General features: G+C 45.3%; 1 protein-coding gene across 1 annotated transcript in view; it reads left to right on the top strand.

The window, feature by feature from the left end:
* The first annotated feature begins 1075 nt into the window (after positions 1-1075).
* Positions 1076-12218, top strand: part of cyfip1 (cytoplasmic FMR1 interacting protein 1) — a 232925-nt gene continuing 221782 nt past the window's right edge. The window contains exon 1 of the mRNA XM_070892474.1: positions 1076-1395. The gene's annotated coding sequence lies outside the window, so the exon portion shown is untranslated. The remainder of the gene's footprint in view (positions 1396-12218) is intronic.

Genomic DNA, 12218 nt, shown 5'->3' with positions numbered 1-12218 from the left:
TGAGGAAGGACGTTCTTGCTATTGAGGGAGTGCAGCGAAGGTTCACCAGACTGATTCCCGGGATGGCAGGACTGACATATGAGGAGAGACTGGATCGACTGGGCCTGTATTCACTGGAGTTTAGAAGAATGAGAGGGGATCTCATAGAAACATATCAAATTCTGACGGGACTAGACAGGTTGGATGCAGGAAGAATGTTCCCGATATTAGTGAAGTCCAGAACCAGAGGTCAGAGTCTAAGGATAAGGGGTAAGCCATTTAGGACTGAGATGAGGAGAAACGTCTTCACTCAGAGAGTTGTTAACCTGTGGAATTCTCTACCGCAAAGAGTTGTTGATGCAATTCGTTAGATATATTCAAGAGGGATATGGCCCTTACGGCTAAAGGGATCAAGGGGTATCTGAGTGAATGATCTGCCATGATCTTATTGAATGGTGGTGTAGGCTTGGAGGGCCGAATGGCCTACTCCTGCACCTATTTTCTATGTTTCTATGTAAAGCTCAAATCTGGATAACCTTGTGTGAACCAATGTGTTTAGTTAACTTGATAATGGTAAAAACATTTGCAATGCAATAATTGATTGCCAGAGATAAGGCATTTCTTCAGAGAGAGGGGAAGAGAATCACACTGCCAAACAAAGCATAAGTGTGTGTTTTTAAAAAATGATGGAAAGAAGCAAATTAATTGTGCTGATCAAATCTGAGCAGCTGAATGCACAGAGGGAAGGGAGGGGAAGTGCGCCATGTTAATCAGGGCGTGTTACTGGGAGTGAACAGCTCTGACTGGAGGCCGTGCCTGCGCATGCACTCCCTCCCCCTCTCTCGCTCCTCTCCAGCTCGAGCTGCGGCTGCCGTGCCCACACATGCGCGCTCTTTCTCTTACACTCGCCCAACTCCAGCTCGAGTTATGACTGTGGAGTCGCCGCTTGTTTCTCTGCGCATGCGCTCTCTCTTTCCACTCGAGCTGTGGCGCATGCGCGCTCTCTCTCCCCACAGCTCGAACTGGGTCTGCGGAGTCTCCGCCTTTTCTCCGCGCATGCGCGCACGCTCTCTTTCTCGCTCGCTCCGCTAGCTCGCTCGAGCTCGAGTTGTGGCTGCGGTATCGCCACAGTCTGTCGGTCGGTGAGGCGGGGGGGGGGATCGAAGGAAGGTTGATAAACATCTGTGGTATCGAAGCGAGAATATATATCACACACACACCCCTAACCCTTATCACGCCGAGCCCTGCCTTTTCTTCAGAGAGAGAGGGGGAAGAGACCAATAATATATATAAAAGGATAAACACAGCCATGGAGCCGCTGGGCTGCTGAGAGAGTCGGTGCCGGGAGAAGGAGGAAGCCGCTCCTGTGGGAAAGGCCCCCCGCCCCTCACACACACACACACCCCGCCATCAGAGGTGAGCAGTACGCTCGGGAATCTTTTCCCGAGGGCTTTTAAAAATGTCTTTAATTGTATTTACACTGTTTTCTCCTCCCCCGGGGCTTGTTCCCGGATCGCTTTTGGTTGTGAATTTAGGCTCCAAGGGCTGGGAAAAGGCCGAGACTCTTGATTTTTTTGCCCCTTCGCACCATGGAGTTTGATGAAGTTTATTTAATATTAAATGGGGGCGGGGGGTTCCTGTGTTTCTCCCCTCGGCTCTGGCCGGAGCTCGGATCCAGGAGGTCAGTTGCAGAGTTTGTGACGGGCCCTTTTGCTTCAATCCCTCATTTTCCAGCCACACCTACAGAAAGTGGATCACGGTCTGTCAGCGACTGCAGTCTGCTGACTACCTCCACAAACTTTCTAAAAGGTTTTTTCTTCTCTCTGCTGTGAACTTTTTTTACACCCAAGACTGATATGGGGCGTTTTAAAAATAAGTTTAAAATGTAATTTTCTGCAAATGCTTTGTTTGGCTAATTTCAAAAGAAAGATTTACTCGAGAACGAAGTTAAATAAGTCGAACATATAATATACTTGCACCAGTGAGGCAGATCTGGTGAGAGGGACAAAGTTGTGAGAGTTATGATCTGTCGAGCTCAAAATGTCCACAATCACTGCTTTTCAATCCATTTGTTACAAATGACAAATGTTGGAGATCTGAAGTTAAAAACTGGAAATGTACAGCAGGTTGGCCAACATCCAAAAGTTAACGTTGTAGTGAGACGTTTGATGAAGGGTTCCCTCTGAAATGTTATATTCAAAATCCTGGCTGAGCATTTTCTGCTTTTATTTATAATGTGAGAGTCGTCTTATGATGAGTTTCCCTTAGTTTGAAGGGAGTGATTTTAAAACGATAATACTCTTCAGAAATATGTACCAGCTTAAACCTACCGCACTCTGTCCACCTGTTTCATAATCCTCTGGTTCCCCAGCCTACCTGCTCTGGGATATTCTGAGATCCGAGAGAGAGATATGTTTTTCAACTTTTACATTTGAGGAAGGAGGCGTGGGGGTGGTGGAAACTTATGCCAGTGGAGTGACTTTTTGGTTGGTTCATTAGAGTGGCACTCAAGCAAGTTAAGTCAGTGAGTACTGTTGACTTAATTTACCTCCTCTCTTTCTGTACTTTAATTGTAATGTTTTTATTTAAATGATTTGTAGAGTACAGCCCTAAATCTGAATGAAATAGACTGATGGATCAGATCATTAACATTTCATATTTGGCACTTTGCAGCTTGCTGCATGTCAAAAGGTGTTGGGTTGTTGAGGTGTTGGAAAGTGTTTCCGTTTCCTCGGCCTGCTCGCATTCAGTTTGGCAGCACTGGAGGGCTAGCAGTTGTTCAGTTCAGTTTACATTTAAATTGTGTGAAACATTAAAATTCCACACTTTTTCAAAACATATTTAGGGATGAAATTGTGGTGATCTTGCTGTTTTAATGAGAACTATTACAAATATTGAGGATGCTCTTAAACAGTCTTTAAATATTGAGAAAGCTACTTAATTAAGTAGGTTAAGCTTGTCAATTGTGAGCATTGAGGCGTGACATAATAAATTGTTGCATCTACAAAGGCTGTTGTGAAAGTTCACACGAAACTTTGCAAACAAAACTTTTTTTTATGTGCAAATATATTGTGAACTAAATTATTGTGTGATTAAACACCTAACTATCTTCTCAAAACTATCGGGGCGGAAAGTCTTTTCATTTATTTTGAAATTACTTATACGGTCTATTATAGTTAGTTGTATATATGTTTGCGGGTTGTTATTATCAACATAAGAACATAAGAAATAGGAGCAGGAGTAGGCTATTTGGCCGCTCGAGCCTGCTCCGCCATTCAGTAAGATCATGGCTGATCTGATCATGGACTCAGCTCCACTTACCTGCCTGCTCCCCATAACCCTTTACTCCCTTATCGCTCAAGAATCTGTTTATCTCCGCCTTAAATATATTCAATGACACACCCTCCACAGCTCTCTGGGACTGAGAATTCCATAGATTTACAACCATCTGAGAAGAAATTTCTCCATCTCAGTTTTAAATGGGCGGCCCCTTATTCTAAGACTGTCCCCTTGTTTTAGTTCCCCCTATGAGTGGAAATATCCTCTCTGCATCCACCTTGTCGAGCTCCCTCATTATCTTATAAGTTTCAATAAGATCACCTCTCATTCTTCTGAACTTCAATGTGTATAGGCTCAACCTATCCTAAGTCAACCCCCTCATCTCCGGAATCAACCTAGTGAACCTCCTCTGAACAGCCACCAATGCAAGTATATCCTTCCTTAAATACGGAGACCAAAACAGTACACAGTACTCCAGGTGTTGCCTCACCAATACCCTGTACAGTTGTAGCAGGACTTCTCTGCTTTTATACTCTATTCCCCCTTGAAATAAAGACCAACATTCCATTTGCCTTCCTGATTACTTGCTGTACCTGGATACTAACTTTTTGTGTTTCATGTACAAGGACCCCCAGGTGTCTCTCTACTGCAGCACTTTGAAATTTTGCTCCATTTAAATTATAATTCGCTTTTTTATTATTTCTGTCAAAGTGGATAACCTCACATTTTCCCACATTATACTCCATCTGCCAAATTTTTGCCCACTCACTTAACCTGTCTATATCCCTTTGCAGATTTTTTGTGTCCTCCTCGCAATTTGTTTTCCCACCCATCTTTGTATCATTAGCAAACTTGGCTACGTTACATTCGGTCCTTTCATCCAAGTCGTTAATATAGATTGTAAATAGTTGAGGACCCAGCACCGATCCCTGCGGCACCCCACGAGTCACTGTTTGCCAACCGGAAATTGACCCATTTATCCCGACTCTCTGTTTTCTGTTAGTTAGTCAATCCTCTATCCATGCTAATATATTAGCCCCAACCCCCTGAGCTTTTATCGTGTGCAGTAACTTCTTATATGGCACCTTATCAAATGCCTTTTGGAAATCCAAATACACCACATCCACTGGTTTCCCGTTATCCACGTTGCTCGTTGCATCCTCAAAGAACTCCAGCAAATTTGTCAAACATGATTTCCCTTTCATAAAACCATGCTGGCTCTGCTTGATTGAATCATGCTTTTCCAAATGTCCCACTGCAGCTTCCTTCATAATGGACACCAGCATTTTCCCAACGACAGATGTTAGGCTAACTGCTCTATAGTTTCCTGCTTTTTGTCTGCCTCCTTTTTTAGCACAATTTACTGATCATTGAATATTGGAGTCTTTTGGGAGATTATCTTTATTAATATCTAGGGAAAAAAAATTTCTATTGGCACATCTAGTTTACCTTTTTGTGTACAATGTTTTGTTAGAGTCAGGATTCTGGGATGAAGGACCCCAACACACCTGTGTAAAGGCACTTGATAGAACAATGAACTGCAATCGCAAATTGTACCCCAAAGGAGGTTTTGATTTTAATTTAGTAGATGAGCAAATGATGAAATGGGTTTGTGTACAAATATTGTAAATTGACTGATTTATTTTTCTAAACAAATTATTATAGAATGCCTAATGTAGCATGAAGCTGAAAATATCTTAGCTAGCTGGTTATTCAAGCTTGGCAAACAATGGTTTAAAAAAAGAAAATCAATGAAAGGAGCCTAATTTTTGTCAGTACTTGATGTATATTTGGACAGTATCTCTTCAAAAAAGTATTACTTGAATATACTGATATAATTATCAAATTGTAATAGTACAAAACTAAAGCTGGAATGTTTATATAATTGTTGTAACTGAGGATAAACCGAGTGTAATGTATCCAAGTTTGCTGATGATACAAAGTTAGGTGGAAAATGTAGTGTGTGAATAAAGAGTCTGACCAGATACTGTGAGCTCAAAGTAAAGTGTGACCATAGTCTTTTATTGCAGATCTCCAGAGTGCCTCTCCAGGCTGTGAGGCCTCCTTAAGTACATGTGCTCCCAAGGGATTGTGGTATCCCTTGGGACTCCAGCGAATGAGCCCGCTGTGGTTAAACGTGGTATTTACAGGTTTGCATATATAACAACATCCCCCCCCACCCCACCCCCAAAAGTAAATAGTATAACTATTTACAAGGTGAGTCGATCTGGGGCTTTCTTTCCCTGGTTGATCATCTCGGTGCAAATGCTGGTTTTGGTGAGTTGTTTGTTGGGCCCTCGCTGGGCTGCTGTGCAGCTGGGTTGCCTGGTGTAGTGAGTCCTGCTGGGCTGCTGCGGGTAATGGGTTCTGCTTCGTGGTCAACCGCTGTGTCGGTTGCCACTGGTGTGTGTGTTGGGGGGTCAAAAAAGGTAGGGTCGAATGTGGGTTGCTCTGGATAGTCCGTGAATCTGAGTTTGGTTTGGTCCAAGTGTTTCCTGTAGATGAGTCCATTTGAAAGTTTGACCCAAAACACCATACTCCCCTCTTTGGCCACGACAGTGCCGGGAATCCACTTGGGACCTTGTCCATAGTTCAACACAAATACAGGATCATTAATCTCAATTTCGCGTGGCACATTTGCGCTATCATGATATGTACTTTGTTGAAGCCACCTGCTCTCTACCTGTTTGTGTAGATCAGGGTGGACTAACGAGAGCCTTGTCTTAAGTGTCCTTTTCATGAGCAGTTCAGCGGATGGAATCTCAGTGAGCGAGTAGGGTCTCGTGTGGTAACTTAAGCAGGATTCGGGATAGGTGAGTCTTTTTCAGCTACCCTCTTCAAGCTCTGCTTGATTGTTTGCACTGCTTTCTCTGCCTGGCCATTGGATGCTGTTGGTTTGAACGGGGCAGATGTGACCTGTTTGATCCCATTGCGGGTCATGAACTCTTTGAACTCGGCACTGGTGAAACACGGCCCGTTGTCACTCACAAGGACATCAGGTAGGCCGTGCGTGGCAAACTTTGCCTGCAGGCTTTCAGTGGTGGCAGCGGACGTGCGTACCGATATTCTCTCACATTTAGTCCATTTGGAGTACGCATCTACAACCACTAGGAACATTTTTACCAAGAATGGGCCTGCATAGTTAACATGGACCCTAGGATGGGTACTGTGGAGATCACTAATGAAAGTGTCCCTGCCCTTTTTTGGTACTACTACCTGATTATCCCACAGAAGGCAGTCTGCCTGTAAAGACATTTAATCTTTGCGCTGCTGGTACAGCTTTATTTCTTCCTGCATTTCTAATGGGACACTGGACCAGCTCCCGTGAAGCACACAGTTTTTTTTACTAAAGACAGTAAGGGTTCCTGGCTCATCCAGGTTCTAATCTGTCGGGCGGTAACAGGTGATTGCTCACTCTCGAATGCTTCCATTACCATAACTAAATCTGCGGGCTGTGCCATTTCCATCCCTATGGTGAACAATGGCAGCCTACTGAGAGCATCGTCACAGTTTTCTGTGGCGGATGGCGTAGTTGTATGCGGACAGTGTGAACGCCCATCTCTGGTTGCGGGCCGATGCATTCGTATTTATCCCCTTACTTTCAGAAAGTAGGGATATCAGTGGCTTATGGTCAGTTTCCAATTCAAATTTGAACCCAAACAGGTATTGATGCATTTTCTTTACCCCATAAGCACACGCTAATGTTTCTTTTTCAATCATGCTGTAGGCTCTCTCAGCCTTAGACAAACTTCTGGGTGCATAAGCAACCGGTTGCAATTTCCCAGATTCATTAGCTTGTTGCAATACACACCCTACACTGTATGACGACGCATCACATGCTAGTACCAAAGGCTTACATGGATCATACTACACAAGCAATTTGTTTAAGCATAACAGTTTTCTAGCTTTTACAAAGGCATTTACCCCATACCCATTCGTCTCCTTTACGTAGTAAAGCATGCATTGGTTCTAACAGTGTGCTGAGACCCAGTAAGAAGTTACCAAAGTAGTTCAGGACTCCTAGAAACGACCGCAGCTCCGTCACGTTCTGTGGCCTCGGTGCGTTCTCGATTGCCTCCATCTTCGAATCGGTGGGCCTGATGCCATCCGCAGTGATTCTTCTCCCCAGGAACTCCACTTCAGCCGCCAGAAAAACGCACTTTGAGCATTTTAACCCACGCGATTAAGCCAACTAAGAACCTCCTCCAGGTTCGTTCTGCAGATGCTCAACTATGTCCCGACCTGTAATCAAGATGTCGTCCTGGAAGACCACGGTGCGTGGGACCGACTTCAGTAAGCTTTCTATGTTTCTCTGGAATATTGCCGCGGCTGATCTATTCCCAAACGGGCATCTGTTGTAAATGAAGAGAACTTTGTGCGTGTTGATGCAGGTGAGGACCTTCAATGATTCCTCCAGCTCCTGCGTCATGTAAGCCATGGTCAAGTCCAGCTTCGTGAACGTCTTTCTTTCCGCCAATGTCGCAAAAAGGTCGTCTGCCTTTGGTAGTGACTATTTATCCTGCAGGGAGAAACGATTGATAGTTACTTAGTAATCACCACAGATTCTGACGGCGCCGTCTCCCTTGAGGACTGGAATCGGACTGGCCCACTCGTTGAATTCCATCAGCGCAATGATGCCCTCTCGCTGGAGCCAGTCCAGCTCACTGTCCACCCTCTCTCTCATCATGTACGGTACTGCACTCGCCTTGTGATGGATAGGTCGCGCCCCCGGAATTAGGTGGATCTGCACTTTTGCTCCTTGGAACTTCCCGATGCCTGGTTCGAACAGCGAGGGGAACTTGTTTAGGACCTGGGCACACGAAGTCGACGGGCGAGACGCTCGGACGTCGTCCCAGTTCCACTGTGTGTTCCCCAGCCAGCTCCTGCCGAGCAACGTGGGGCCATCGCCCGGTACCACCCAGAGTGGTAACTTGTGCACCGCTCCATCGTAGAAAACCTTTACAGTGGCACTGCCAATTACGGGAATCAGTTCCTTGGTGTAAGTTCTCAGTTTAGTGCGAATGGAAGTCAGGACTGACCTTGAGGCCTTGCTGCACCACAATTTATCGAAAGTCTTTTTGCTCATAATGGACTGGCTCGCGCCAGTGTCCAGCTCCATTGACACCGGGAGTCCATTTAATTCAACCTTCAATATTATCGGGGGACACTTTGTGGTAAATGTGTGCACCCCATTTACCTCTGTTTCCTCGGTCTGAGGCTCTGGTTCGTCGTGATCCGCCATGGATCTGTCCTCCTCTGCAACATGGTGGTTTGCAGGATTAGCAGGGCTTGCAGCTCGCCTGCACATACGTTGGAGATGTCCCATTGTTCTACAGCCCTTGCAAACGTATCCTTTTGAAGCGGCATGAATGGAAACGATGATCATCCCCGCAGCGCCAACAAGGTGTTAATGGCCGAGCATTCATCACCCTTGATGGTGGACTCTGAGACATCTGTGGGCATGCAGCTGCAGGCATGTACGTTATGATTCGAAAACAACATTACTTTGTTCACAGTACTTGTAGCAGCACTCGTGTGTTGAGAGATTTGCTTGGTATTGTCACTGCTGGCAATGAACGCCTGGGCTATCGCTATGACTTTACTCAAGGTTGGGGTCTCTACAGTCAAAAGTTTGCGAAGTATTACTTCATGACCAATGCCAAGTACAAAGAAGTCCCTGAGCATGTGTTCCAAATGTCCTTCAAATTCGCAATGTCCTGCAAAGGCGCCTTAGCTCGGCGACGTAGCTCGCCACTTCCTGGCCTTCAGACCTCTTGCACGTGTCGAACCGGTACCTCGCCATCAGAATGCTTTCCTTCTGGTTAAGATGCTCCCGGACCAGTGTGCACAAATCATCATACGATTTCTCTGGGTTTCGCTGGAGCAAGCAGATTTTTCATGAGGCCATACGTTGGTGCCCCGCAAACGGTGAGAATCGCCCTTCGTTTGGCAGCGTTCGCTTCTCCTTCCACGAAGTATTGGTCGAGTCGCTCTGAGAATTTTTCCAGGATGCCCACTGTTCTCTGCATGGTTGTGTTGGGGTTCGTCATCTGTATCTCGTCACCAGTTGTAGTGTATGAATAAAGAGTCTGACCAGATACTGTGAGCTCAAAGTAAAGTGTGACTGTAGTCTTTTATTGCAGGTCTCCAGAGTGCCTCCCCAGCCTGTGAGGCCTCCTTAAGTACTGGTGCTTCCAAGGGATTGTGGGATCCCTTGGGACTTCAAGGGATAAGCCCTCTGGTGGTTAAACAAGGTATTTACAGGTTTACATATATAACAGGAAAGTAAGTTGTGAAGAGGACGCAAAGAGGCTGCCAAGGGATATAGACAGGTTAAATGAGTGAATAAGAACATGGCAGATGGAATATAATGTGGAGAAGTGTGAAGTTATCCACTTTGGTCAGAAGAATAGAAAAGCAGATATTTTAAATGGCAAGAGACTGGGAAATGTTGGTATTCAGAGGGACCTGGGTGTCCTTGTACATGAATCACAAAAGTTAACATGCAGGTGCAGGAAATCATTAGGAAAGCAAATGGTATGCTAGCCTTTATTACAAATGGGAATCTTAGCTGGTCAGGCAGCATCTGTGGAGCGAAACAGAGTTAACGTTTCAGGTTGATGGTGTTCCCACTGGGGGAGGGGAAGAAAAAACAAAAGGGAAGGTCTGTGATGGAGTGGAAGACAGGAGAGATTAGAGAGACAAAAGGGATGATGGGCCGAAACTTGAGATGGTGATGGCAGAAGTTAGAAAAAGGTTAATCTAGATAGGGTGTGAATGGCGGAATAATTACCCGCTGCCATGGGAGACAGAGAATTGTTTTTTCATAAAATTGGGGGAGGGGTGTTTATATAAAAAAAAGTAGGGAAGGGAGCCAAATATGGACAGAGGTTATAGTCTGAAATTGTTGAACTCGATGTTGAGTCTAGAAGGCTGTAAAGTGCCTAAACGAAACATGAGATGCTGTTCCTCGAGCTTGCGTTGAGCTTCATTGGAACTGTGTAACATAGAAACATAGAAACATAGAAAATAGGTGCAGGAGTAGGCCATTCGGCCCTTCTAGCCTGCACCGCCATTCAATGAGTTCATGGCTGAACATTCAACTTCAGTACCCCATTCCTGCTTTCTCGCCATACCCCTTGATCCCCCTAGCAGTAAGGACCTCATCTAACTCCTTTTTGAATATATTTAGTGAATTGGCCTCAACAACTTTCTGTGGTAGAGAATTCCACAGGTTCACCACTCTCTGGGTGAAGAAGTTCCTCCGCATCTCGGTCCTAAATGGCTTACCCCTTATCCTTAGACTGTGACCCCTGGTTCTGGAATTCCCCAACATTGGGAATATTCTTCCTGCATCTAACCTGTCTAACCCCGTCAGAATTTTATATGTTTCTATGAGGTCCCCTCTCATTCTTCTGAACTCCAGTGAATACAAGCCCAGTTGATCCAGTCTTTCTTGATAGGTCAGTCCCGCCATCCCGGGAATCAGTCTGGTGAACCTTCGCTGCACTCCCTCAATAGCAAGAATGTCCTTCCTCAGGTTAGGAGACCAAAACTGTACACAATACTCCAGGTGTGGCCTCACCAATGCCCTGTACAACTGTAGCAACACCTCCCTGCCCCTGTACTCAAATCCCCTTGCTATGAAGGCCAACATGCCATTTGCTTTCTTAACCGCCTGCTGCACCTGCATGCCAACCTTCAATGACTGATGTACCATGACACCCAGGTCTCTTTGCACCTCCCCTTTTCCTAATCTGTCACCATTCAGATAATAGTCTGTCTCTCTGTTTTTACCACCAAAGTGGATAACCTCACATTTATCCACATTATACTTCATCTGCCATGCATTTGCCCACTCACCTAACCTATCCAAGTCGCTCTGCAGCCTCACAGCATCCTCCTCGCAGCTCACACTGCCACCCAACTTAGTGTCATCCGCAAATTTGGAGATACTACATTTAATCCCCTCATCTAAATCATTAATGTACAGTGTAAACAGCTGGGGCCCCAGCACAGAACCTTGCGGTACCCCACTAGTCACTGCCTGCCATTCTGAAAAGTACCCATTTACTCCTACTCTTTGCTTCCTGTCTGACAACCAGTTCTCAATCCATGTCAGTACACTACCCCCAATCCCACGTGCTCTAACTTTGCACATCAATCTCTTGTGTGGGACCTTGTCGAACGCCTTCTGAAAGTCCAAATATACCACATCAACTGGTTCTCCCTTATCCACTCTACTGGAAACATCCTCAAAAAATTCCAGAAGATTTGTCAAGCATGATTTCCCTTTCACAAATCCATGCTGACTTGGACCTATCATGTCACCTCTTTCCAAATGCACTGCTATGACATCCTTAATAATTGATTCCATCATTTTACCCACTACCGATGTCAGGCTGACCGGTCGGTCTATAATTCCCTGTTTTCTCTCTCCCTCCTTTTTTAAAAAGTGGGGTTACATTGGCTACCCTCCACTCCATAGGAACTGATCCAGAGTCAATGGAATGTTGGAAAATGACTGTCAACGCATCCACTATTTCCAAGGCCACCTCCTTAAGTACTCTGGGATGCAGTCCATCAGGCCCTGGGGATTTATCGGCCTTCAATCCCATCAATTTCCCCAACACAATTTCCCGGCTAATAAGGATTTCCCTCAGTTCCTCCTCCTTACTAGACCCCCCGACCCCTTTTATAACCGGAAGGTTGTTCGTGTCCTCCTTCGTGAATACCGAACCAAAGTACTTGTTCAATTGGTCCGCCATTTCTTTGTTCCCCGTTATGACTTCCCCTGATTCTGACTGCAGGGGACCTACATTTGTCTTTACTAACCTTTTTCTCTTTACATATCTATAGAAACTTTTGCAATCCGTCTTAATGTTCCCTGCAAGCTTCTTCTCATACTCCATTTTCCCTGCCCTAATCAAACCCTTTGTCCTCCTCTGCTGAGTTCTAAA

Source organism: Pristiophorus japonicus, chromosome 10 (assembly GCF_044704955.1).
Source record: "Pristiophorus japonicus isolate sPriJap1 chromosome 10, sPriJap1.hap1, whole genome shotgun sequence".
Taxonomy (NCBI): domain Eukaryota; kingdom Metazoa; phylum Chordata; class Chondrichthyes; family Pristiophoridae; genus Pristiophorus; species Pristiophorus japonicus.
Note: the sequence above shows the minus strand (reverse complement) of the source record. Positions and strands in the feature narration are given on the sequence as shown.